The following is a 24,638-nucleotide window of genomic DNA, read 5'->3' on the forward strand; positions in this document are numbered from 1 at the left end:
GGGAATCCCACTTTGATGTGGGATTTCTTTTTGCTGGCATGCATCCTAGGACAGGTGTAGCTGACCAGTGAGCCCCAGAAATGGAAGCACTGACAACTTCCCTGGGGTATAAAGGAAAAATCCTCACATATGGAGTGGCTGAAGTGATTCAGAGCCTTCCAGTCAAGGTGCTGTGCTTTCTGCTCTGGTGATTTATATAAGTGCTTTAGGTAGTGGGGTTTGTCCAGACTGCATATGACAGCATACTGCATCACCACTGTGCATGGGAAAAAAGGAATGAGTCAAAGTTACACAAGCTTTCTTCCTAGGACTTCAACTGAGGCATTCTTCCCCTTTCCTTTAGAGCTCAGCAGTGAGAAAACTGGCCCAAAAGCACTGTGGAGGCACTGTAATGGTCTGTTTGATACAGGCCCAGATCAGTGATACCCTCTGCTCTGCAGGGTGTCAGGCTCCCCACTCCCCTGCAGAGCAGATGGGATCCTGACGATGCCCTGATTGTGTTTGTGGGTAGGCTGAACTGGAGGGAAGGAGCACAGAGGACAGGGTCTGACGAGATTAGGGCTGTTTCAATCCATTTGTTTTCAAATGCACCATGTTTGGTTTGGGCCATGTGGGGTTTGTTTGATAAAGGAAGAACCATACTAATTGAATTCGCTGGGTCAGTGGCAGTTCACCCGAGGGGGAGGGCAAGGACTCTGCTGGAGGGATGTGCTATTAGACAGGAAACTGCACAAGCTTGGCTTTTCATCCTGGCAAAACTCATGGGTCTTATCCCCCAGTGAGCCTCTCGTAACAGTGGGAAGCCCAAGACCTCAGAAACTCACAGCATTATAAAGGCCTTTGCCTGATGCAAGAGGATAAAATGAGCTCAGGTTGTGCCTCTGAACTGCTAGTCCAGTTTTGGTCATGAGGAAAGGACCAAAGCTGGCTGAAGAATGTTCCTTAGGCATTTCAGGGCCAGTCCCTTCCCCTTGCAAACCTTAACAAAAGGAGTCTGGTGAGCAGCAGCAGCTCCCCTTCCAGACTCCCTTAGCACAAAGGCTCTGTATGCCTGCATTAGTTGTGAAGACAGCGAGGAAGTGAATGGAAAAAATCAGGCAAATAGGGAAGAAGAAAATAATTTGTCTCTACCACAGACTGGAGATAGGATTACTATGACTAAAAGCAACAAGTGATGCAAATCGTTATTTAAAAAACCCAAACAAATGAGAATAGCATGTTTCATTTATCTGCTGGAAATTGCCACAGGCTATGTTCAAAGGCAGAATCTATAGCTCTGCGTGTGCATTCTAGTGGGGAATATTCCATCTGCCCCAGTAACCTTTCTTAATAGTCCCCACTGGCTTCAGGGGAGGCTGGCAGTGTTCACTGAGCACGGCTCTTGTCTGATGTGATTGCCCTACAAATGGGAGGCGAGTGGAGAAGCAACGGGGAGTCCCTAATTACTTCCACAGAATATAAATCCATGATGGCTTTGACAGCTTCTGGAGCTCAGGGCAGTATCCCACTGCCTGGCACACCTCGTGTCAGGGAACAGCTGGCTGTAGTCCCACCTTCATCAACAGCACCATCAACACCCCAGGAGGAAAGGGCAAAGCAGGAACATGTGAACAGCGTGACACTTGATGGAGAAATTGCCTATTAGCTATAGCAGTTCTGACCTTATGGATCCTGAGGCTCTGACACTCCCTGAATTGCAGTGAATAGCTCTGCCTTTCCTACTTGGCCTGTGATTTGTGCTCAGTACCTAATGCTCCTGTGAAAGGCATGGCCTCACACATGTTGAGAGGCTGTCTTGTTATTGTACTGTCACACTAGAATGTGAAGGTGTTGGTCATCCATTCGTGAGGACTCAGCCTCATTAAAGTGGTGGTTAAAATTCATCTTCAGGACAAATCCTGGAAAATGGCATGTCATAAGTCTGTGCTCCTTTTCCTCCTCCACAACTGCCCTTTATAGTCGTCCTGCTAAAGGAAACAAGCTTTAATGAACACGCCTGATTGATGAGGAAACCCATTGTGAACAGAGAAACAACATTTCCTCCTGCCTGCTTTGGGAGCTGTTACATCTTCTCAGGTACACTGACATATTCCAGTGCAAATATACAGGTAGCAATAAATTCCTTTGCTGTAGTTTTATCTGGAATTCAAGTAATATGTTATGGCAAAGCATTTGTGTCACCTAACGGTGTCTGCAAGGCATTGTGGAGGCAAAACTGCAGTGTTATAGAATCATAGAATGGTTTGGGTTGGAAGGGACATTAAAGATCATCTTATTCCAACCCTGCTGCCATGGGCAGGGATGCCACCCACTAGACCAGGTTGCTCAAAGCCCCATCCCACCTGGTGTTGCAGCAAATGTAGATGTATGTAATAGGCCAGTATCTATCACAGAATCATAGAATTGTTTAAGGTGGAAGAGCCTTTTAAGATCATCATGTCCAAACAAGGCAGCAGCATCAGGCTGGTACCTCCTGTTTGGAGGGCACTTCAGTGCTGTCTCTAGGAGCTGTTTCCAGGGGATAGGATTAATGATTGCTGGAATGTGAGATCAGAGTGCTACAGGAAGAGGGTCTTGCCATTGTTCTGAGAAAATTATTTTAGTGACATTTACTTTCCAGATACAAACAAGAATGCTCATGCCATCCATGTATATAACTTTTTTCCTGTAATAAAGGATTATTGCTAAATTCACTAACCAAAATTAAGCTGAACTACTGAATTCATGTAGTTTCCAGAATATGTATATAAATCTCATTCTGAATCACAGAGTTTGGGCACATCTCTAATGTAGTGGAGTTGCTTTAGTCTTTACTGAAATGCAGCTTTCTTTGAGCAAATCACAGTAGACCAGCAAAGCAGTGTTAAATGACACTCTGGCAGGAAGTAAAGAGGATAATATTTCACTGAAGGAAAATGGCAGGAAGTCAGTAGAATGTCTGTTATCTTAGCTGGAGCTGGCATTTGGCCTGGTTACTAAAGATAACACCTTTTTTTCCTTCAAGACTTGTCACTTGCTGCTTTATGACCAAGTATCTTGATTTACATCTCACTCAGAACACCTCCAGCTGCAGAGCATCACCAGTGGCTGGGGGTGACTCCAGGCTTCTCCATAGCAAACAGAAAGTTGAATTTTTCAGCCCCCAAGATGATGGACTGGTCTGAGTCTGCTGTTTCCACAGGCAAGAGAAGAGCAGCAGGAAGGAGTGCAACCATAATTGCAGGCTGAAGAGATGAGCACAGGGGAGCTGGGATTGCTGCAACCACTACTGCCAGACACCTGAGAGAGATCAGGTAGGTGACTGCTGCATCTGCTCTGAATAACCCTGACTTCTGTCTGAGCAGCCACAGCCACGACCAGCCTGCCTTTGCAGAGCTCCCACAGAGATTAAGCAGGCACCATGGTGTCCCTGAGCACATTGCTGTCCTAGGCAACTCTGTCTTTTCTTATTTCTGTGACTGGCATCACGGTCAAGCTGTGAATTCTCATCTGGCATAAAAGAAGAAAATCATGTCTGACTCATAGCAGTTGTTGAGATCTGGATTTATTTTCCAAGGCCTAGTCAAAGCTAGAAGCTCCTTGATTTCCACGATCTAATGGGACTGCTATCCCCAAAGGACAAGTACAAAATGTTCACAATGATCAGTTGGATGCCTCTGATAATTTTTAGCAAAAATAGTAAATAGCTCATTTTCTAAATTGTTGATTATGGAAGAAGGTGTATTTTGTGAAATGCATATTGCCTGTCATGCTGAGCACTAAGCAAATACCACTCTGGCTTCATAAATGGTTGATGGGGTTACCAGGAAAAGTTACTTGTCAAGGGACATGCATTTACTCTACAGTTTGGAAAGTAAAAAGCTATATCTCCAGCTGATGTTCTTGTAAATCAATTTGTGACCAAGTCCCTGATGACTTTGACAGGATGTGATGTGAACCTACAGCTTCTATTGGTGGCTGAGAGAAGTTGCTTCATTTCTACCACAAAAATCTCAACTGACCTTGACAGCAACTGATCTTGGATAACTGATAACAAAGAGTTTGGAACTAGATGTTTTTCTGTTTGTGTATTTTTGTTCACACTCCTCTTCTGAACTCTTTTCCTAGTTTCCATAAACTTCTCTCTCTCCGTGTTGCCAAAACATCATGTGTGCATCTGGGAGGCTTTCCAGCTTGCAATTGCAGAAGTGGGTCAGTCCTCATCCGTGCACATTTACAGTCTTTAGCAGATGCCCAGGCACTCAGCACAGCACTGGGAGAACTTAAGCAGTGCTGTCATAGCCTGTTGCTCTCAGAGGTTCACAGTATTGCCAGCCAGCATTAACTCTTACATTTGTTCTCTCTGACTGTCTGTCTAGAGAAAGAGATCTTGTAATGATCACCCAGCTAAGGATGAATTATTAATTTGAGATGCTGAAGGAGATTTGTGTCAGAGCCCAGCTTTGGATGGGTGACTTGCACAGAGCTTAAAAGCATCTCTAGCTCATCCCCCTGCTTCATTCTGCATTCTGTGCTATTTCTCTCATTGCCTCAGGGCAGAATGCTTTAGAAAGTTGGAGTGGGAATATTTTTATTCATCCTGTTACATGAAGTTAATCTCGTGTAGCAAAGCAGCTGTGTAATGTTTTGTATTAAATCTCATGTCTTCCCTTGGGTATGATTAAAATTCAGGTGAGGGGTTTCTTTAATTTTATTTTATTTCCCCCCTCCCAGGGTTCTCAAGGGGCCATTAGGCTTCATCCTTAATAGCTTGCCATCCCCTTGCCTCTGCTCGCCCTGCTGCACACTCAGCTGCACTTGTCTGACTGATGAAGGGTGAAGGCTCTTTAGTGACTTGTGCACATTAGTGAAGACATCTCTAGCTCAGGTGAAGGGATGGCTGCTCCCTGGCACACAGAATAAAGCCTTGGTTGGCAAATTCTCTATTTGCCTGATTATAGCCCTGAAACACAGCAAATCCCAGTTGGAAGGAGACCAGCTGCTCTACCAATACCCTGGGCTTCCCAAAACTATTGCTTCATTTCAGTGGCTGTTTCCAAGAAAGGCAGAGTTTCCATTCTCATCCTTTCTAACATCTCATTGTGTCTGCTTGCAACAGAGGGATTTGCCCCCATTTGTCAGTTTAAAGAGGAAAACCTCTTCTGACTTTTTGTGGACCCCCCCCTTCCACTACTCACTCTCTGCTTTGTGTCTTTATCTGTAGAACCAAAATGAGACAGCCTGGAAGACAACATAGAGACCTGGTAGTGAGGGAGGGTTATCAGAGGGATACACAGGGGAAAGAAAAGAATTAAAGAGCTTCAGAGGACACAACAGGGCTGGAGATACTGAGAGAAAATGAGCCTAGAGAAGTGAAGGTGAAAGTGGGAGAGTGAGGTGTACTGAAAAGGAGGAATATAGAAATGTACAGACTGGTTTGTATACTGCACAAAAGGAGCTAACCTGAGGGCTTGCACCACTTCTTCCACTCTGCACCTCTTCTAGAGCAACGGGAATCATCTTAAAAGCAGTGCTGCAGAAGTGGTTTGGGCAAACTCCTGTTTCCCTCTAAATTCTCTAGTCTCGACTGCTGGACAGGATTTCAGGAAAATCTGGTTAACAATTTCTTCTTAAAGCCTTTAACTTTCACAGCCACATCTGCAATTTGGAATCACAGCCAGGAGGATCAGAAAGTGTCAAAACATGGCAAGGTTGCACAGAGGCCCTGGTTACAACAAGAGGGATGTGCAGGAAGCTTTAGAGGCTTTACCAGGATTTTCACAATTCTCAGGTTTCAGGGGCTTGGTGGATTCAACCTTTTAGTGGACTGCAAGTCTGCAGGACTAGTTTTGCTGATCTTTTAAACATAATCTGGATTCTGAGTCCTTCACTGAGGGTAGCTCAGAACACAGGAATCAAGAGGATGGTTCCTTCCTCTTGCTTTGTAAGCTTTTGTGATGCATGTACAATAAGTTTAATGCAGTAGGTGGCTATGGGCTACTTAGCTAAGAGAATGTGTCCTTGGCATTGTTTCATTGAAATCAGTCCAGTAAAACCAGGGGTGAAATTGGCTCCAACATTTAATAAATCCACAGTTTATCTCTTCCTGATGGGAAACAGCAGCTAATAACTCACAATGTTGTTTAAAACATTCGTAGCAGGAATCAGTCAGATAAGTGACTCCCATAGTTCCAACCTGTGTGCCATGGTGGTCTACAAAGTCCACATTTTAAAGCTGCAAAATAACATTATTTGTATAGCAGTTGTTCTGACTAATGAGTGCCTAGCCAATGAAAGGATTTTCATCTTCAGATAAAGAAAACTCACATTTGAAGTAACTGACAGAGGTGCAATCAAGTTTTGATCACAGATTAGAAGCCCTAAATTCTAATAAATCTAATCCTACTGCCCACTTGGCAAAATCACTGCATATTCCTGGCATTCATTTGCTCTCACTTGTAAAAAGGGAAGGCTGATTAATTAGTGCCTGGTGAAGGGTTCACAAGGACCATTAATTTTATGACTACATTTTTAAAAATAACTAATCTTGCCCTAGTACCGAGTCAGCCCCAATCCCACTATAGAGCATTCAGGAATTCCACAGCTCCCATACCCCTCTGGCTGCTCTGTTCACTTACCAGCTCCCTTTTGCTGACAGAAGGGCAGGGCTGCCTTACGCACAAATGCACAAAAGGGCTCTTGAGATCGAGGAAAAAAGAAGCAAAACTTGTGCAGTTTTGTTCCTGCCCTCACTGTGTGTATGCTTGGAAGGGGTGTGAATGACAAGTGAAAAGAGGTCTGCAGAGAAGTACTATCTTTTATTATAGAAAGTAGCATATCTGAGAAAAACAACAGAAGCCTCAGGAAATAAAAGAAAGCTCTGTAGTTTTTGACAGCTATCCCAATGAGGTTATAGTAGCATCACCATCCCATCATTGCTTTGTAATCTTGTCAGGATATGTCATCTCCATTTGTCACTAGAGATAGGTTCAGATCTGGAAAGCTACATCCCACTTAGGGCACCAAATCTGATCATGAAAAATTCTGGGATCATGTGTGACATCCAGCAACCTTCACACCATGAAAATTGACTGTCACCACTCCAAGTAATGCATTTTATAGCCTTTCTGAAATAATTTTACACAGCCATGAACGTTCATCCTGGTGTTTAGGCATTGGACAGTTCCATTTTCTGGATGTAATAACATTCTATTTTGTGTGATAGTGGGAAAAACATTAGGTCTTTCCATGCCCAAGGTCATTATTTCAGCAGTCCCCCAGCTAGCCTGGTAGTGCCCATGTAAACTGAGTTCTGCAGAATGGGGATTTTGCTGCAGAACCCCATGCTACCTCCTTCCACCTAAGGAGGGGGATGCCTGCTTTGGAGTTCTGATGATGTGCTGTTTTATTTTTGTCCTTAACCACCTTACATGTGCTTCAGCAGAATTTACTTGTATAGGACCTTCTCCCAGTTCCAGGGGGAGCTATCACCACTTTTCTGGCTAGGGATCCCTTTCTGCATGTAGACATTGGAACCCTTTTCTTCAGCTGGCTCTCTGGAGGGAGTCATTTGGGGAGAAGGGAAGCAGTGAAATAGTTTGATGAATGGCATTGTCTTACATCCCCCAGGAGGATTCCATATGTTTTTAGCAGATGTTTAACATGTTATGGCAACACAACTGGCTGTGTTGAAACAAATTGCAGGGTGACCATCTAACTGTTGTCAGAAGTGAAGTTTTCAACACTTCTAGCTCCCCCCTGGCAGTTACTGCTGCTTTCTGTAGATACCTGTGAGCTATGTACCACATTTTTGACAGGAAAATTGTGAAGAACTTTAACTGTCCAATAAGGTGTTATTTAATTGGAACATCTCAAGGAACAATAAACCCTGAAGCTATGTTTGTTATATATTTGAAGCTTAGTTTTTCAATATTTTTTCTTTTTTAAAGGAGAAAGGTGCTTTGTAAAATCTTATGAGAATAAAAGTAGCTTCACAATTTTAGTGTCATCTGGAGTTTTAAAAATGCATTTGAGCCTCCTCCCTGTGTGTTATAAGAGAGATGCAAATGCCAAGAAGAGTCAAAACATTTGAGGATAGATATTTGTATGAGTAAGGCATTTGTCTGTGATCCAGGATCTCCTAGCTCATGTCCAGGAGCTGACACAGACCTCTAGTAGTTCTTCAGCATTCATTCTTCCTGCTTCAATTTCCTGTTTGCAAATGGGGATGACTGTTCCTATGTGTTTGTCTCTCTCGTCATATTTAAACATGTAAAGAGCTCCAAGGCTTCTAGTACAATGGGGATCTCCATTTTGCTTTTTCTTTCTTAGTGAAAATTACTAAAAAGTCTGTGAGAAACAGAGTTAGTTTCCATAAAGGTTTCAAGGAGGACAGGAAAATCTCAGCTGCACATTTCAGGGGAAATGTGCATGCTGAGAATTTTCTCAAAATATACATAGTTGGAAATCTTGATATTTTGGTTTAATCTCCATTTTAGAAAACTTATGGGGGAAAAAAGGAAAAAAACCTACCTAAGGAGGGGACAGGATATTTTCTGTTGGGTTTTTTTGTTGTGGTTTGGTTTTTTGTTTGTTTGGTTTTTTTGTTTTGTTTTTCGTTTTTTTTCCCCAGTGATTTACAACTTTTCCTGCTGTTAGCTGTGGAAATGGCTGTCATCTTAAATATGTTCATTTTGCCTTTAAAGTATCCCTTCAATGCTACATATTAAAATTTTTACAAAGAAATCTCTTAATTGAGATTTTTCTGGGCGGATTCCAAGGGTTTGTTCAGTCATTGCTGCTACAGTTTTGGGTTTAGGCACTGCTGCCAGTTCCTTTGTGTAATCTTACAACTTCAAAGACAAGGAAAGAGGGAGGTGAGCACGAAAGCTTTTAGGAAAATTATGTCTACCTATTTGAGTATCTCAGTGAGCATAAAGTGTTGTTCATGGGTTGGATCACGTAAAGAATAGCATGTCTCTTGCCCTGGAAGCCTGCTTCCAATCTCGTGGACTGTCGGTCAGAAAGACACGAGGAGGTGATATGTGAAATAATGACAAAACAGGATTTTTCACTTTAGAAAAACATGCATGTATGTTACCATGTGATCAAGTGAATATGAAAACAAAGCTGGGAAAAATGAATCTGTAAATGAATATTCAAAATGCAGCTTAGTTCTCGATTTGAGAAACAAAAACAAAAACAACATGGCAAAGGGAGGGCCTGTGATTTTTTTTTTATTATTCAAAATGTTAGCTGTTGCTTGGATGAAAATGATTGGGATATGCTGATATTGACAAAGAAACCAACTCATAAACAATTTAGATTCAGTTTTTCCAGCTGAGCCTGGGAAAGCAAAACTGGGTTGAAAAATACACTGGCAAGGTTTTAATTATGATTTTAATAATGAAGCTTGAACAAACCTCTTGCTACCAGTACATCAACTGCCCCCTCATGCTGTTTTCCCAAGCCTGATGGAGGGGTCCTGGAAAAGCAGTCTGATGGCAGATGAGAGAACATACTGATCAGTGTAACTCAGTCAGCACTATAAGTGCTTGACATTTCAGAAAAACAAGATCTCTTACTTTGCTGTCTTCATCTGGGAGCAGGTGATCAGGTTCAGACAGTCAGTTTGTCATCCTAAGTTCTTTGTGGCTGAGACCTTGTTTGTTTTGTGCTCTCAGAAGTGCCATTCAGTTTCATGGCAGAGTTAATAACACTGTGTGATTTCTACTGAGCACAGATTGCTCCTGGAATGTGCTATGGTTATCTGGAAATAGATTGGTATTCAGGTTCCAGCATGCAGATGCCAGAGAGTTTCCTTCTGCCCATCTGTCTAGGCAATGAGCTGGGCTGTGTGTCAGTCCAGCTCTAGGAATCACAGCCAAGCTGGATCGGGGTTGTATTCCTGCTTTATCTGCCTTCACAGCAAATTGAGAAAGGCATTAGTAGAAATACCGAGAGAGAATAATAGGAAAAGAAAGAGAGCAGTCTGAAGGCAGAGGAAGCAGGAGGAAAGCTGGGGAGGCCAGGGGAAGGAAGGAACAGGGAAACTGTGAGGTTGAGAACTGAGATGTGAAGCACAGACAAGAAAGAATTCATAAGTAATGGGTGAGTTCTGTGGAGTGAAGTTTATCTCAAAATCCGTACAGTTACACCTATGAGGAACCTGCCATGATTTGTTCATGGATTCCCAATACTGCAGTTTCAGCTGCTGAAAACTCAAGCCTATCAGAAGTGTAACAGAGAGGCTATTTGGATTGTGATACAAATGATGTAATATTCAAGGGACAGAGCTTTCAGACAGTGGGAGGGCTGCAGCTCTAGGCTCTTCTGAAAAGGGAGAAAGTGGCTTTAATGTTCTGGGCTAAACCATGGAACTCTTTGCTTGTTCTGATTTCAAGCCAATAACCTATTTATCAGAAAACAAGTAAAACAGCCCTCTCACATGTTGATCTGTCATAAAATTGGCTTATTTTGAGGTTGCTGTTATGCTTTAGGTTCACAGAGGATATACTATATTCTTTACACACAAAGAATGTAAACCCCAGCTTTAAATGCAAAACTCAGTTCAGTGCTGGCTGGGATTCACAAAGCAATTCCTTCATGATGGTGAAAGCACTATGAACTCGGGAAGCTAATTTTCAATAGTGGCCCCTTAAATTGCACAGCTGAGCATGTAAGAGCACTATTGTGTCTATGCTAGCATGTGGAAGATTTGAAAGCTGGGGTCACATGTAGTTGACTTTTGTTCATTTACAAAACAGTTTCATAGACTCAGGATGGAAAACAGAAAACACATACAAGTCTTTGGATACATCACCCGCACTTTTTTTTTTTCCAAAATATCAGAATAATGATGTCACTGGAAGAGAAAGGGGTGGCAGTTGATGGAAAAAATGCCAAGAGTGTCCCTGATGAGGAGAGGATCTTGTTTGTAGAATATGGGGCTGTTTCAAACAGTGGTGTTTCCATCAGAACTAAGCCCAGTCAGTTTACTAGAAACCCTCCACATGAGATCTGAGCATTTGGCCCTAAAACAGGGGTAAGTGTTGGGCAGCCAGACAGATACACACACTCTTTCCTGGTTTATTCACTGGTACAGCAAAATTGCTTGGCATGTGGGGTCCTGCAGCAGTTCTGGACAGTGCAGGGGTACACGTGTGAGATTGCTACGGAGGGTAGAGGGGGAGGATCAATGGACCCAGTTTGGCAGGTCTGTAGAGTAAAAATGTAATCTTTGCCTGAAAGAACTATGATCTGCTGCTTAAGGGGCATGACAAGCCAGCCTCCTGGAAAATAGCACTGTGAGTCCTTTGCAAAGGAATCAAATAAGGAACAAGGCTATTACCTCGTGTCACACTGTGTCTAATAAAGAAATGGAAATCCCCTACTCTGCCACAAAGACCAAGCAGAGCTAGGATCATGCTGTGTGACACAAATAAATGAATAGCAAAACAGAAATGGAAAAACATGGGCCCGAACATTACAAGAAAATATCAGACCCTGAAATGATTGCCTGTCTTAAGCAATAGACTATAACAAAACATACGCTTCAAATACAGTCTGGTTGTGTAATCTAGTTTTGCTATTACACAGAAATAGATTTGGGACCATAACTGTTAAATCCTATGTCTATCTCCCTATTTTTATTTCACATTAGGAAGTAAAAGAAAGCCACCGCCAACAAATATCTGCACCTGGGGAGCCGTGTAACTGTTCATTACCAGATATATGGGGCATTAGCAGAGATTATGCAGGGATGCTGGCACATCTATTTTTCCTTTGCGTTGCACTGTTAGACATTCCTGTTGTCTCTTGTTCTCCTACTCAGCTTTGAGGGTCCAAATCTGCATCCCCCATCTTCCAAAGCATCATGAAATAAGCACGAGTTCTTATCAGCACCAGGACACATCTGTATATCACCAGCATGATCTGGCCCTGGTAGGATTGTTCTCTCTGTTGTTATGTAAGGATGTATATCAAATTTACTAAAGTCCAATTTACTAATCCTGAGCTATTGATTGTTATTGAGAGTAACAGTGTTACTTCTGCACTCTTTTTGCTCTCTCAGTTTCTTTTGCTCCAACCTGGTAAGGACTTTCTAAGCATTAGGAACAGTGAAGAGAAGTTTTCCTAGGGGATAATTGAAATGAACCCCCTTGTGGATTCCCTTGTCAGATGCTGTTGGACTTGAAATACAGTCACTCCATGTGCAAGAGCAGTAAAAAAGATGACCTCTTCTAGACAGTTGTCTATTTCTATGGAATTTGTAGCTGTCAAATGCTATTGAATTTTTTTGACAGGCTCAGAAGTTATTGGTTCGCACGCACAGCCCACACCACACAACAGCACAAGCCTTATTTCGCTAGGCTTTACCCGTGTTGCGAACATGGGCTCTTCCTTTGGTTTGGTGTGCATTTTGGAAAGGCTTCCCAGTCCCTCAGAGTCATCCTTTGAAGTTTCTCCGGCAGATCTTTGAAGGCATTTCAGCAGCTCTCACTGAGGTACCGGTCAACGAGTGACCTCTCTCCCACCTCCCTGTTCTCCTTTTGCATCCCAAGGATCCCCCCGGTGCCTCAGAAGCCCATCGGACGTTACCGGGGTCACCCTGCAGACGAGGAGCAGGCAGCTCTCCTTCCCTCCGGTGCTTGCTGCGAGCTCAGCGGGCTCAGGGATGCTCTCGGGTCCCAGGTTAAGCTGTCCCTGGGCCGCCCTTGCTGGGCTGCAGTTCCCGCACCCCGCACGGCCCAGGCACGGTACGGGAGGGACGAGTCACCCCGGGCTGCCCTTGGCGGCTCCTGCCGAGGGCACCCGGGAAGTTTTCTGGCGAAGGAGAAGGCAGACGAGAGGCGCGGGCGGGAGCAGCGGAGCGCGGGCAGAGGCTCGCCCAGCCGGAGGGGCCGGGGCCGGGCCGAGCCGGGCCGGGCCGGGCGGGGGCGGAGGAGGGGGCACGGCCGGGAGGTGGAGCCGGCTGCGCTGGCGGCTCCGGCGCTCCGCGGCTGCCGGGCACGGGGCGCGCACGGCAGTGGGAGCCCAGCGCTGCCGGGAGCCGCCGCCGCTCGGTCCGGCCGGTCCGAGCCCGGGAGCCGCCGCCGCGGGAGCGCCGCGGGAGCCGCCAGGTAACGGGCGGGGCTCCCCTCTCGCTGCCCGGCTGGGAGCGCAGCCTTTCCGCGGCAGCAGCCTTTGCTCGGCGCCCACCGCCCTGCCGCTGCCCCGGGACGCTCGGGGCTGCCACGGGGGGCTGCTCGCCCACCCGCCCGTTGCGCTGTTCCCTCGGGGGAGGGCAGGATGTGCGGGAGCGCCGTGACTCCCCGGGGTGCTGGGCGTGCAAGTTTGTGGGGCTGAGAAGCCAGCCCGCCCGCCAGCACCGCCGGCACGGGAGCTGGGGGAGGGCGCCCCGGCTGCCCCAGCCAGCTGAACTCGCCCCGCTGGTAACACCTCTGCGGGGTCGGGCCTCGGGAGCGTCTTCGGGAGCCTCGGAGCCTGTCCTCGGTATTTCTGTATTCTGCTGCCTCCGCCCGACAGACCTCCCTCCGGGATCCCTCTTATGGTCGAGACGAGCGGAGGAGCCGGAGCCCGGAGGCTGTGCCCGGAGCGCCCCGCACTGCGTCTGTCGCGTGTTGGGGTGCGCCACCACCCCTGAAATTCGGATGAGGAAGGTGGGACGGTTCCCTGTGTTTTTTTACTTCAGCCCGGGCTGGGAGGAATTTTCTCTTTCACACTTTGCTGATCTTCCATCCCGCTACCCTGGGTCAGTGCCCGCTCTTTAACAGAGATTTGTAGCTGCAGCAACATGTTAGCGAGGTACCACATGGGGGTTTTGTAGGCTGAACTGGGCACTTCAAGTTTTATAGTAACTTTTGTATTTAAAGGTTATAGTGAGTGAGTAAATAGCATTTTCATGGGTGTTGTACTTGGGAGGTTTTCTGTGAAATATGTTTGATAATAATAATTCTTTTTTCTAGCACTTCTCTCAGCAATTAGAGAGCTCGGCCTGATTACTGTTTGTATTTCTATAATAAGAGCAAATTTGGACGCAGTTAATAGACTCTAGGCACAGAATTCACTGAATAGCCAGTGGCTACCAAAGCTGGTTGGGCAGAAGTGTGCTGGAGATGGTTTTGTGCCTGACAGGGTATATGCTAATTGTGACCACGGGTTCGCCTTGGACTTTTGCTAGTGGGGAAAAAGTTGGAGTTGTTAAAGAGTTGTCTTAATTCAACAGGATGTATGCAAGTGTTTGATTGATTCTACCAGTAAAATACTTATTTTGATACTCAGTGGTTTTTGTAAGTAGCAGTAGTTGTTGCATCACAAAAGTATAGAAACAGAGCAAACCGTAGGGATGTCTTTGGAGAAATAGGTACATTCTTAAATTTTTTTCATAATTTGAAATTCGACTGTGTAGCATAATGTACAGACACACTTCTTTATCATCTGCTTTCACTGAAGTATTTTTATAGTATGTTAAAATGATTCGAATGTTTGACCCTCCTTGGAAGGCAGTTAATGTTTCTGTATTTGTTGTGGCCGAGGTACAGCTTTTGTTGGCGCAAGCTAAAATACCATGTGATACAGTTGCCACGAATTCGAGTGTAGCGGGGTGAGGAGAAAGGAAGAGCTTTAACTTCTCTGAGATGTTGCAGACTGCCAGCAAAATCCACACAAAATTTCCTCCCTTCCTGCAAGGCAGAGCTGTGCCACAAATCGCTCGGTTCCCCGCGTTGTGTGTGTAAGCCTGTGAGATGCGCAGGTGAGCGCGGAGCTGCTCCTTGGGAAAGGGCCGGGTGGCAGAGCCCGCGGGGAGCGGGGGCAGCCGGGGCTTGCGGAGCCGGGGCCGGGGCCGGGGCCGGGGCGGCTCCGGCGGGAGGGCTGGGGTGGGTGATGCTGGCGCTTTCCACGAGAGGGCTTTCTCTCTGTGCCGTGTTAGCGCCGGCCGCCCCTCCGCTCGCTCCTCCATACGGAGGAGCAGGATGGGCTTGGGGGTGGTTTGCGCTCGCAGGGTGTTTCAGATTTCCTTTGTAAATTATGGGGAAATCCCTTTATTGCCCCTGAGGTGTAAGGATAAGACATCCTGGGAAGAACACCAGTCTTCAGTTTCCAGGCTCCCTTAAAACTCAGAACGATCCCAACAACTTAATTTCCCCACAGTGGAAACCGAGAAGAGGCTGAGTGTGTTTCTCACAGAAGAGGAGAGGGGTTAGAGTGTGTTTGCATCCTCGTTGCAGATGATGGCAACGAAGTACTTTATCCTGCCGTGATCTCATTTTTGGCTGCTTTAACATGTATTCTACTTCTCAGGGTGGGGCTGGGTGAAAGGGAAACGGGAATCATTGTGTGAGTGCGAAAATGCTATCTGTGAGTCCTTTGCCAAGTTGTCTGTGTGTTAGTTCAAATAATTTCACTCGCAAAGCGTTGCAGGTCTGTTTTAAAAGGCAGAAACTGTGTCTGTAACTAGTAATAATATTGCAGTTCATAAAACATGAGAAACATCTGTTACTGTGACTTCAATTTGTTTCTCTCTCCTTGGAATAACCGAGCTGACAGCTCAGTCAGGTTTAATGTCCTGTGCTAAACCTTTGGTCGTGTGTCCCACGGCTAATTGTGACTCACAGAATCAATAAACCCAGCTCCTGCCTCTCTGCAGCGACTCAGCGGGGAGTGGGAAGGGCTTCAAATCACAACAGCAGACCACGGGGGACAAATATGGGTTTTTGCAAAGCTAGGCCTATCGTGTGCCCTTGCCTCTCAGTGCAGCAGAGCTGGCTGGGGTCTCACTATTAGGGCTGAGTGAGTGAGGGAGATGGCCTGCACTGCTGTAGGGGCAGTATTTTCCCTCATAGCACCTTTTGTCTTGCCTTAATCTATCCCAGGTTGAATACTGTAGGCAGTTGAAGCAGAGCCATCTCATGCTTTGATGTGTGTTTATTGGCTTTAGCATCTCATTCCCTAGCCATTTTTTTTTTTTAAAGTTGGGTTGCTCTCCTTCCACCCCACCTCCCCAAACAAAAAGAATTAGAACAGAGGCAAAATGTGAATGAAGTGACTTTGTATTTTTTGTGAATGGGTTTCCTTGCATTGCCCCTGCCTTCCTTGCTGCCTTCTGTAAGATCATTTCGTAATTAAAATATTATGACTGTGCTTATGGTAGCCCTTCACTCATGGCAAGGATCCTAATTTGATGTCAATGAAAAAAATAGTAGTTTCTGGCATAAGGGCAGATGACATTTCATCAGCTAGTGCATGCCCATTTTTTTTAAACCACAGTGCTAAGACCATATGGACAGATAATGAGTTTAAGCTGATAAACAGCTTACAGATTTGCCCAACTAAAGGACTTTCTTCCTAGAAAACACGTTTTCCTTTAAAATAAATAATGAAGTTCCTGTGTTTTTATTTAATTATCTTGAGTCCTGTCTGTTCTCACCAGGCTGCAGGAAAACAGGCACAACTGCTCTGGGGACAGAAGCTACTGGATTTATGGGCCTGTAGGTCTTAGAGGAGAGGAAAGACTTAAAAAGAAAAGTTCAGATGCTACAAAATTGAGCCCTAAGGTATCTAAAAAAAGCAGATGGTGGTCCAAGTTGTATTTAGAGAGTTTCCTGAGGTAGTGCATAGTTCTTGACATCTTGAAGATGAGTCATTGCATGAGGTGGTAGTAGGTCTGAGGTCTGTTTGGGAGTTATAATTAAAACAGATGGATATCTATACTCCTTGCTAACCCTGTGAGGCTGCTGAAGCAGTCCTTTTCTGGAAATACTCTTGAGAGACAATCCCTGCTTTTACTTTCTCAAGAATTTTTGACTCATTTTGGTATGATTTGTTTGTTTGTTTAATTTAAACTGACATCTATAAAATGGATCAATTTTTCTTGGTTTTTATAGGGGGAAAAACCCTGCAAGTGGTACAGTGAGAGTTGAAAGTAACTTGTTTTGGGAAGGGGTGGTCTTTAGTTGTCACTTTAAGATAATGACTCCAAACCAAGCAGTGTATTTGCATGAGAGGGCAAAGCCTGTGTGTTTCTCCCTCAAGAGGCATAGAAATGAGCTGTTTCAGATCTGAAAGTGCTCATTTCCTTTTAAGCTGTTTCTTATGTGTTCTCTCCTTTTCTTCTTCTTTTTTTTCCCCCTTGGAAAGAATTATTAATTTTAAGTGGAAGTGGCAAATGAAGGAAGAAAATAGTTGCACAGAAAAATCAGTACCGACTGATTTTTCAGTCCATTCTTTCTCATGCTCCTTCTTCCTTCTAAAACTTCAATGTTTTGTGTTGTCCCTTCCCTTCACACTATCCCCTTCTCAGGAAGATGATAGACTTTAATTGTATTTCATTTGAGGATATATTCCAGATGGCCAGAGCTTAGCTTCCCAATGCTCACTGCTGCCTCACTGGTAACTGATGTGGCAGCCAGGTTCTATTTGGTCCTACCTTAGTTCACGACTGCTCAGTTCAGCATTCCTCTTGTGTCCATTACTTCCTCTACACCTACATTTCTTATTTTCTTATCACTGTTCTTTCAGTCTTGAGATTCCAAACTGGTGAATGAGTTAACCCATCCCCTGGGAGTTTCAGGGGATTCAGGTGAATTCAATGCCCACCAAACAGCCCACAGGTCTCCTCCCCATCCAATCTCTTGTCTTGGAGCATTTAACAGCTGCTTTGCTGTTTATCATTCTGCATTGGTAAATATCTGTCATGGGCTAAGGAAGTGTAAATCTTCTGAGACTGAAAGAAGTGGCTGTAGGAAGGCAGTACGTTGATCTTTTTCTGTTAACCACACCATCTGCTAAACCAGTTTGTCAGCATGTTTTTATTTATTTTTGCACAGATAAAATTTAAAGAAACAAGCTAATATAAAGATGTTTTGCTCTTACGATGGGGTTTGCTTCTGCACCTCTGCCACCTTCTGTTCTTTACCACTGGGCTGCCCTTCACTGGTCCTCCTCAGAGCTAGAGGCAGAGCCTCACCATCCTGGTGAGCTGTGTAAGTGCAGGTTGTTTTGGATTTGGATTGCCTCTGCAGGTCTCTTGATACAGGAAGCTCTGGGTGCCTGATCTTAGGCACAAGTGCCTAATCTGAATGCTTCTTTTCTGGTGGACTGATATGCAGCAAATATTGCATGAAAATTGAGAGTAGTCACGTGGTGTCAATTTGGGATAAACTGACAAGTTAATTTCACCAAGTTAATTTCAAAGCAAACCATATCAGTATCTTGTCATTGTCCTCAGAGATGTAGGAAGTGGGGTTCTGACTGTCATGGGTTTTTAGTAAGGATCTTTTTTTTGCACAGGAATCTTCCTGACGGTGTAGTTCTTCCAGCCAGGACTCCAATGACTGATAAGTCTCTGGGGGTTCTTGTGTTTTAGGCTTTATTTATTTATTTATTGCTATCAGGATCTTCCCTTTGCTATGGATTTAAATACATAGTATGTACTTAAATAAACCTGGTCTAAAATGGAAGTTTCCCATTTCTTAAGAAATAAATTAAAATGACTGTAGAAGGGTCAAACTCAAAGGGAGCTCAGATTTTTTTAGACCAGTCTATCAGTTCAGACAGAAAGAGAGGCTGCTTTTGATGAAATAAGTAGTGCTGAAACTGAATCTTATCTGTGTGCTTGATATTACTTGGTTATCAAAATGCTGCATTATTATGTGAATTAGGGTTTAGGTCTGAGTTTGCTGAGTAGCTCAGCTTCTGATCGACCATGTTTAGTTTATCTCTATTCCTGCTTTTCTTGCCCGCATTTAGTTGGTGCATGGCTGTGTTAGAGAAGGACTTTGTTGGGCCATCTGTGGTGCCTAGTGTGATCTGGAGTTTGCCCTGATTACTCTTCTGGAACCAGTATAACCAGTGCCCTCCTTACTCCTGTTGCTGTGGTGTTACCATCAGGAAATAAACCTTAGAGTGGTTGTAGATCCCAGGGAAGGGGAACTAAACCAAACTGCTGATGTGAAAAGTCGTGTAGTACAGCAGAGTTAATAACAGCTCTTATATTTCCTCAGACTCCTCACTTGAGCTGTAATCAGCTTTAAACACATCTTATGCCGTCCCAGATGTCTGGAAAGGCCAAAGACAGAGGATTGGGATGGGTATGGGGCCGTATGGTGACTTGTTGCCTGTGGCTCAGTGGCACAGCTGGGCAGGGGCTCAGGAGCTTAGAGGCCCTGGCTGCAGCTCGGGTTGTGTATATTGTGCATGATTACTGTGCTGACTGTTTCTGCAGCTCTGTGCTGCTCCTAAGGCTCAACAATGAAATTGTAATGCTAGCAGCTTTCTTTTCATGGCCCAATGCCCAGTTTGAAGAAGGGTGATGTTGGTCATGTTGCTAGACGTACGTATTTATGGCCCTGTTTCATCTGTTGAATTTAATCTGTTGGGGTATTTTTAACATTATTATGGAAACAGTTACTATATTTACTCCTTGCAAAAAGCTCAGTGTAAGACAGTCTATGAGGAGAGTGTTCTAGAGTAATAAATATTGCACTAAATTATGGTGTCTACACTTCTTCAGGAAAAATGGCCCAAATGAACTGACTGGCACTTTGCCTGTTCCTGAGACATGGACCTCACAGGGCACTGAACTGGAACACTCTATGCTGGGAAAGCAACGATAGAGTTTGTTCTTGGCACATCTCATTTTCTTGTGGAGTGAAAATAAACCAGATCTTCTTGTACAGAGGGATCTTGTGCCTGTACTGGACTGCTTTCTCAGGCCTGCTGAGAGCCTGTTTCCCACGGAAGTCTTTGGGACCTGTGGGCATCTTTCAGATGAAGTCCTCAAAACCTGTTGCCAGTATAAAGGAGGCAATGGGATTTCCAATGAATGGAAATTCAGGAGACTTTGGAATGGGATTCCCTGTCACTGTTGTGGATGTGTTTGTTTCTGCAGCCATTTGAAACCGGAATGTGTTTTAATGTTAGTCTTGCTGATAAAAATTGATGGAGCTTGATGGTGATAATAATGTGGTGGGAACAACGTGGACATGTATGAGAAATAATGGCAAATAAAGGACTGAATATCTCAGAATGTCATTGAGAGGGGTGAACTTTGGATATGATGTATTTTTGAACTGCTGACTGCCCTTTTTTCCTGTTAATGTCAGAGGGAATTCTCAAAGCTGCTTGGGTTGAGGTGCTTATTGTGTGTTGATCAACAAAACTTTTCCTTCCAATGGGAATATGGCATGTAATAGGAATCTTCTACAGTTGCCCCAAGTTTTTCAAAATAAGTTACAGGAAAAACTGAGAGATAATCCTGGAAGTGCTTGAGGCACAATGCTGGAAGCACCAAAAGATCTCTTTGCTTTGGCAGCCTGAGAGTTGACAATGTAATACCTTGCTGCTTTGACAAATCACTCTGGGTTCATAGGATTGAAAAAAACCTGCAAAACTGATAAGGATTTCAGCTTACAGTGATGCTTTGTTAATTAAGAACTGTTTTTCTTCTTTTAAACGTTAAGGGAAACATCAGTCAGGAACAGCATTCTGATATGATTAAGAAAGAATAAAACAGAGAAGACACAAAACAGAAGAAAAAATCTAGTTAATCCAGCCAGTCTCTTGGAAGTCTTATTCTATCTCCTCGCTGTGCTGAAGGGAGCAGAAGGTTTCAGGCTTTGCATTTTGTGTGTTCATATTTTGATACTGCAGTGGGGAAGGTTTGGCAGGAGAAGAGTCGGATTTAGTTTAAAAACATTAATTTTCTTTGTTAATGCTGCTGCAGATAGTTCCAAGTTTCAGTTTATAGTGGATTTCTTACAGTGTTTCTGTAACGTGATGCTCTTTGGGAAGTGCTTTGAAGCTCTGCACTAGCCTTGGGGAGCAGAGGGCTTTGGGAGGGGGGTTGGACTCTCACTCCCAAGCGCTATCACGGATTTTACTGCTCAGAACTGAGGTGGGTGAATGCCAGCATTCCTAACATCAGCCTGCTGTAGACACTCCTTAGCTGTGGGAAAGCTGCATTGCTTTTCTGAGCATCTGTTTCACCAGCTGTGAAAATGAAGACAGTACCCTCAGCACTGGGTATGATGAACGTTCTTGTTAGCTAATCTTGCTAAAGTGCATTGGAACTGTGAAGCGTTGTGGGTTGTTGTTTGGAAGTGTGAAGGTTTAAAATGGTGTAAGCCATGAGCTTGCATCTTTGTTAGGGAAGAGAAGTATCAACTGGGAGACCTTTGGCAACAGGCACAAAGGGTTTGTGGGACAGAGTAGAAATTTTCCTGTAATGGAGAGACATAGGTGAGAATTATGCCTCATTCTAATCCTTTACACAAAAATCTAAATTGATTTATTTGGAGCTTTTTAAAGCACCTGTCCAGGGCTGGATTTTCCCCTAACACCAGTTACATTTCCTTTTGCTGTTTTTGCAGCCCCCCTCTCCTCCACACATTTGATTTTTATGATCAAAGCTCCATTCTTTAAAGATATGCCAATGCCTTGTAATAATGCTCAGAAGGTCCCCTATGGACAGAAGTTCTGATTAGACACTGAAGAATTCTTTAATTCTCTTCATACCTATTAATGCTAGGAACATTGTGCTGATAAAAATTGTGGCTTTTTCTTCCCATTGCTGTTACTACTTTTTCTTTGGCTCCCCTCCTCCCCAGACACTGCACTTATTCTTTAAGCTTTCACATTTTCTTGTCTTGTATAAACTTGGTTCCTTGGTTCTTGCTTTCAATTCATTCTTTTATCTTCCACAGCACTCAATGAATGCTTAAAAATAATAAATATTAATAATAGGGCCCTTTGAACCAGCAGGTTCTTTGCAGCTTAAACTCACCTTTCCCTGCTGCTTATCCCCTATTAGAAGTTGCTATAATCTGCAGATTGTAGCTGTAATAAGTTCTGAAGCAGTGGCTGGGTTTGTGACAAGCGTAGGATTATAGCTCCAGGTGGGGAAGCGGCAGCAGGAACAGAGAACCTCAAAGGCACAAATATGTTGTTCCAGTTGAAATATTCTTAGCAATAAAGGAAGAGAAGCCAACAAAATTTAGTGTGGGAATAGAGCTATTTATCTAGGTTTCCATGGAGTGTCAGTGACCTATATAGGGTAATCCTGTAACGCACATAAAAAAATGCTGCGTTCAGAAGTAGAAAAACATTCTTTCTGGAGAACACAGTTTAAAAAGGCTGCACCTTTGGAGATTCTTTCAAGCCATTTCATAGGAAGTGTCTTAAATTAGCAAGACAAACTATGGGATACATCTGTGGTATTACTGTGTTTGCTTTGAATTCCTTGTAGAGACAGGTTTACTGCTCCTTAGAGTTACAGAAGAAAAAGATGCTGTCTACCCCTGTGAGTAAAACTGACCACATCATGAACAGCTCAGGCTCCAAAGCTTTTGCCACACACACACATGCACATGCTGTTTTGGATATCAGCAACATTTTTACAGTCCCAGACTAAGGAATGAATAAAGTAAACATGAACAGAGAGTGTGAGGTTTTCCTACCATACCTCCTTCCCTCTGTTTAACAATGCAAGGTACTGGAGTAGGAAAAAATGACAGAATCCTGAGTTGGCAGGGCAAATTTTATGAAGCTTTATTTGCTTCTTCTACTGTGTTGCAGTGGCCCTACTCAGGGGAGACAAGCTGTTCCTAAACAGAACCTCTGTTGGGTGGGTTGCTTCCAGGCTAATGTCTTCAGCAGAAACCACACTGGTTGCTACTTGAGGCTAGGACTAGCTAGGAGTCTTCAAGGAAACAATTTGCCTGCAGAAGATGCTGATTTATTGAAACCTTTACTCCTTTGTGGGAAAGGATTGGTCTCCACTTGGTTCTCCTTGGGTGAATTTCTTGCATTTAGGATAGAATTTCTTAGTCAAAACAGATAGGAGCCAAGTGGTTTGGGTTTTTCACCTGTGCTGTTATGGATCCAAAACAGGGTCCTGAAAGCAGGTTTCCTACGTGCCACAAATACCTGACCTGAAAATCCTGACCACAGAACTGCTGTTCTACAGCACATGTGTTTATGTAGGAAGGATTCTAAAGTGTATTCCAAATTTTCGTCCCTATGTGAAATAAAAAAATTATTCCAAGTCTCAAAAACTGAGGTTCCCTCCAAAAACTGAATTCCTATCCAGGTGTCCTTGTGTCTTCTTCAATGGTCTTACTGTCTTTCCTCACTGGTTCTGCAGGTTTGTGTCTCCCCTGGATGTGCTCTTATGGAGTGGGGCAAAGCATCCCTGGAGACTCTGGCAAAGCAATCAGCTTGTCCGTGACAGGAGGGGAAGGACTGACCCTGAAGCACTGCTGGTGTATTTTGTCAGGGTCAAGGCTGTACAAGGATATATAACTCCTAAACCACTGCTGCCTCTGAGGAATATTGTTAGAGAATCAACTTGAGCAGCCAAGGAAAATATAGCTGAACACTGCTGATATGTTTGTGCATGGGCCATCGTTGTTGGGCAGGGTAGGAAAAATAATGCTTGGGGCAAGAGAGGAGCTGCTTGGAACAGCATGAAACACTCTTGTGCTGGTCTGATTGCAGCGAGCTCAGCAAAGGCAAGGCTAGCACGTGGTTTCAGTAATAGACCTCTTCCTTCCAATTTCTTCTTTGTGTTTTATAGAAAGGAGGAGAAGGTAGTCCTGTCTTGATCCTTTCTTAATTCTCCTAGGGGAGTAAGGAGATAACAAGAAGAAAGTCAAGAGGGGATCTCAGCCAAGCTGGGTGTGTGCTCAGTGAGGCTGTTTGTTCTCTGTCATTGTGCTCTTGTACCACCAAAGATCTGAATCTGGTTGTTCCAGGGCAGCTCAGCTCCCTGAGACATGATGTGCTCTGTCCTGCTTGGCTGCCAAGGGGACCTTTCAGAGGATCCCTCTGTTATAGAAGGTGGGATTGCAAAATTGAGGTGCACTCCAGTTCTGGTTATATGGGAATGCCACTCTGCCTTGACTTTTATTTTGTTCTTGCCATTTTTAGGAAAGGGAGCAGAAAAGGCTGAGGGTTGAAGCTTCATCATTGCATGGAGAAAGACAAAGCACTCCTCTTAAAGGCAAAAAATTCCAAGCCCTTGCTGTGTATTTGAGGTTTAAATAATGGGAGTTTCCTGTTTCAGGGAAGCCAAATTAATCCTCAGATGGCCTCCACTAACCTGCTTTAAGAAGACTTGTGTTCATCTTGTGGCAGACGAGGAGTCTGAGCTTGCCCTTTTGGATTCGCCTCTTCTTTTCCTTCAAGTTAAATTAGGAGGCACAAGGTGTGTTTATAGCACACAGAAGCAGCAGTGGAAGGCCTGACCTAGTAGAAATCAGAATTACCATACAGCTTTTTTGGATGCAGCATGGCATTTGGATCCACAACAGCCAGGTCTGGCAATCATAATGTCAAAGCAGTCCTGGATGTGAGGTGAGCTCTACTGTGTCTGTCTGCAGAGATGCAGACCTCAGATACAGAGTGTTTGAAAAAATAAACTAAAACACCATAAGCCTTGCTTTTATGGTTTGGTGCTTTTTCTTGGTTTGTTGTTTGTTTTTGGTTTTTTTTTGGGTTTTTTTTGGTAATAAACAGGCAATACTCATCTTAAAATATAAGATGACAATAGTATCTTAATGTTTTCACAAAAAATTGACCTAAGAAAATATTTCTCTTAAGTCTAAGTCCTCTAGGATTGAAATGACAGCAGATTTTTAGTCTTGCTTATGGTTACAGTC

At 44.1% G+C, this 24,638-nt stretch overlaps 1 protein-coding gene across 2 annotated transcripts in view; it reads left to right on the plus strand.

Moving 5' to 3' along the window:
- The first annotated feature begins 12,977 nt into the window (after positions 1 to 12,977).
- Positions 12,978 to 24,638, plus strand: part of TSPAN18 (tetraspanin 18) — a 121,464-nt gene continuing 109,803 nt past the window's right edge. Inside the window, exon 1 of one of the 2 annotated variants that reach the window (XM_050975431.1) lies at positions 12,978 to 13,100. The gene's annotated coding sequence lies outside the window, so the exon portion shown is untranslated. Of the gene's footprint in view, positions 13,101 to 13,410; positions 13,641 to 24,638 lie in introns of those variants that run through there. The other variant, XM_009102139.4, reaches the window with a different exon arrangement.

This window comes from Serinus canaria, chromosome 5 (assembly GCF_022539315.1).
Source record: "Serinus canaria isolate serCan28SL12 chromosome 5, serCan2020, whole genome shotgun sequence".
Taxonomy (NCBI): Eukaryota; Metazoa; Chordata; class Aves; order Passeriformes; family Fringillidae; genus Serinus; species Serinus canaria.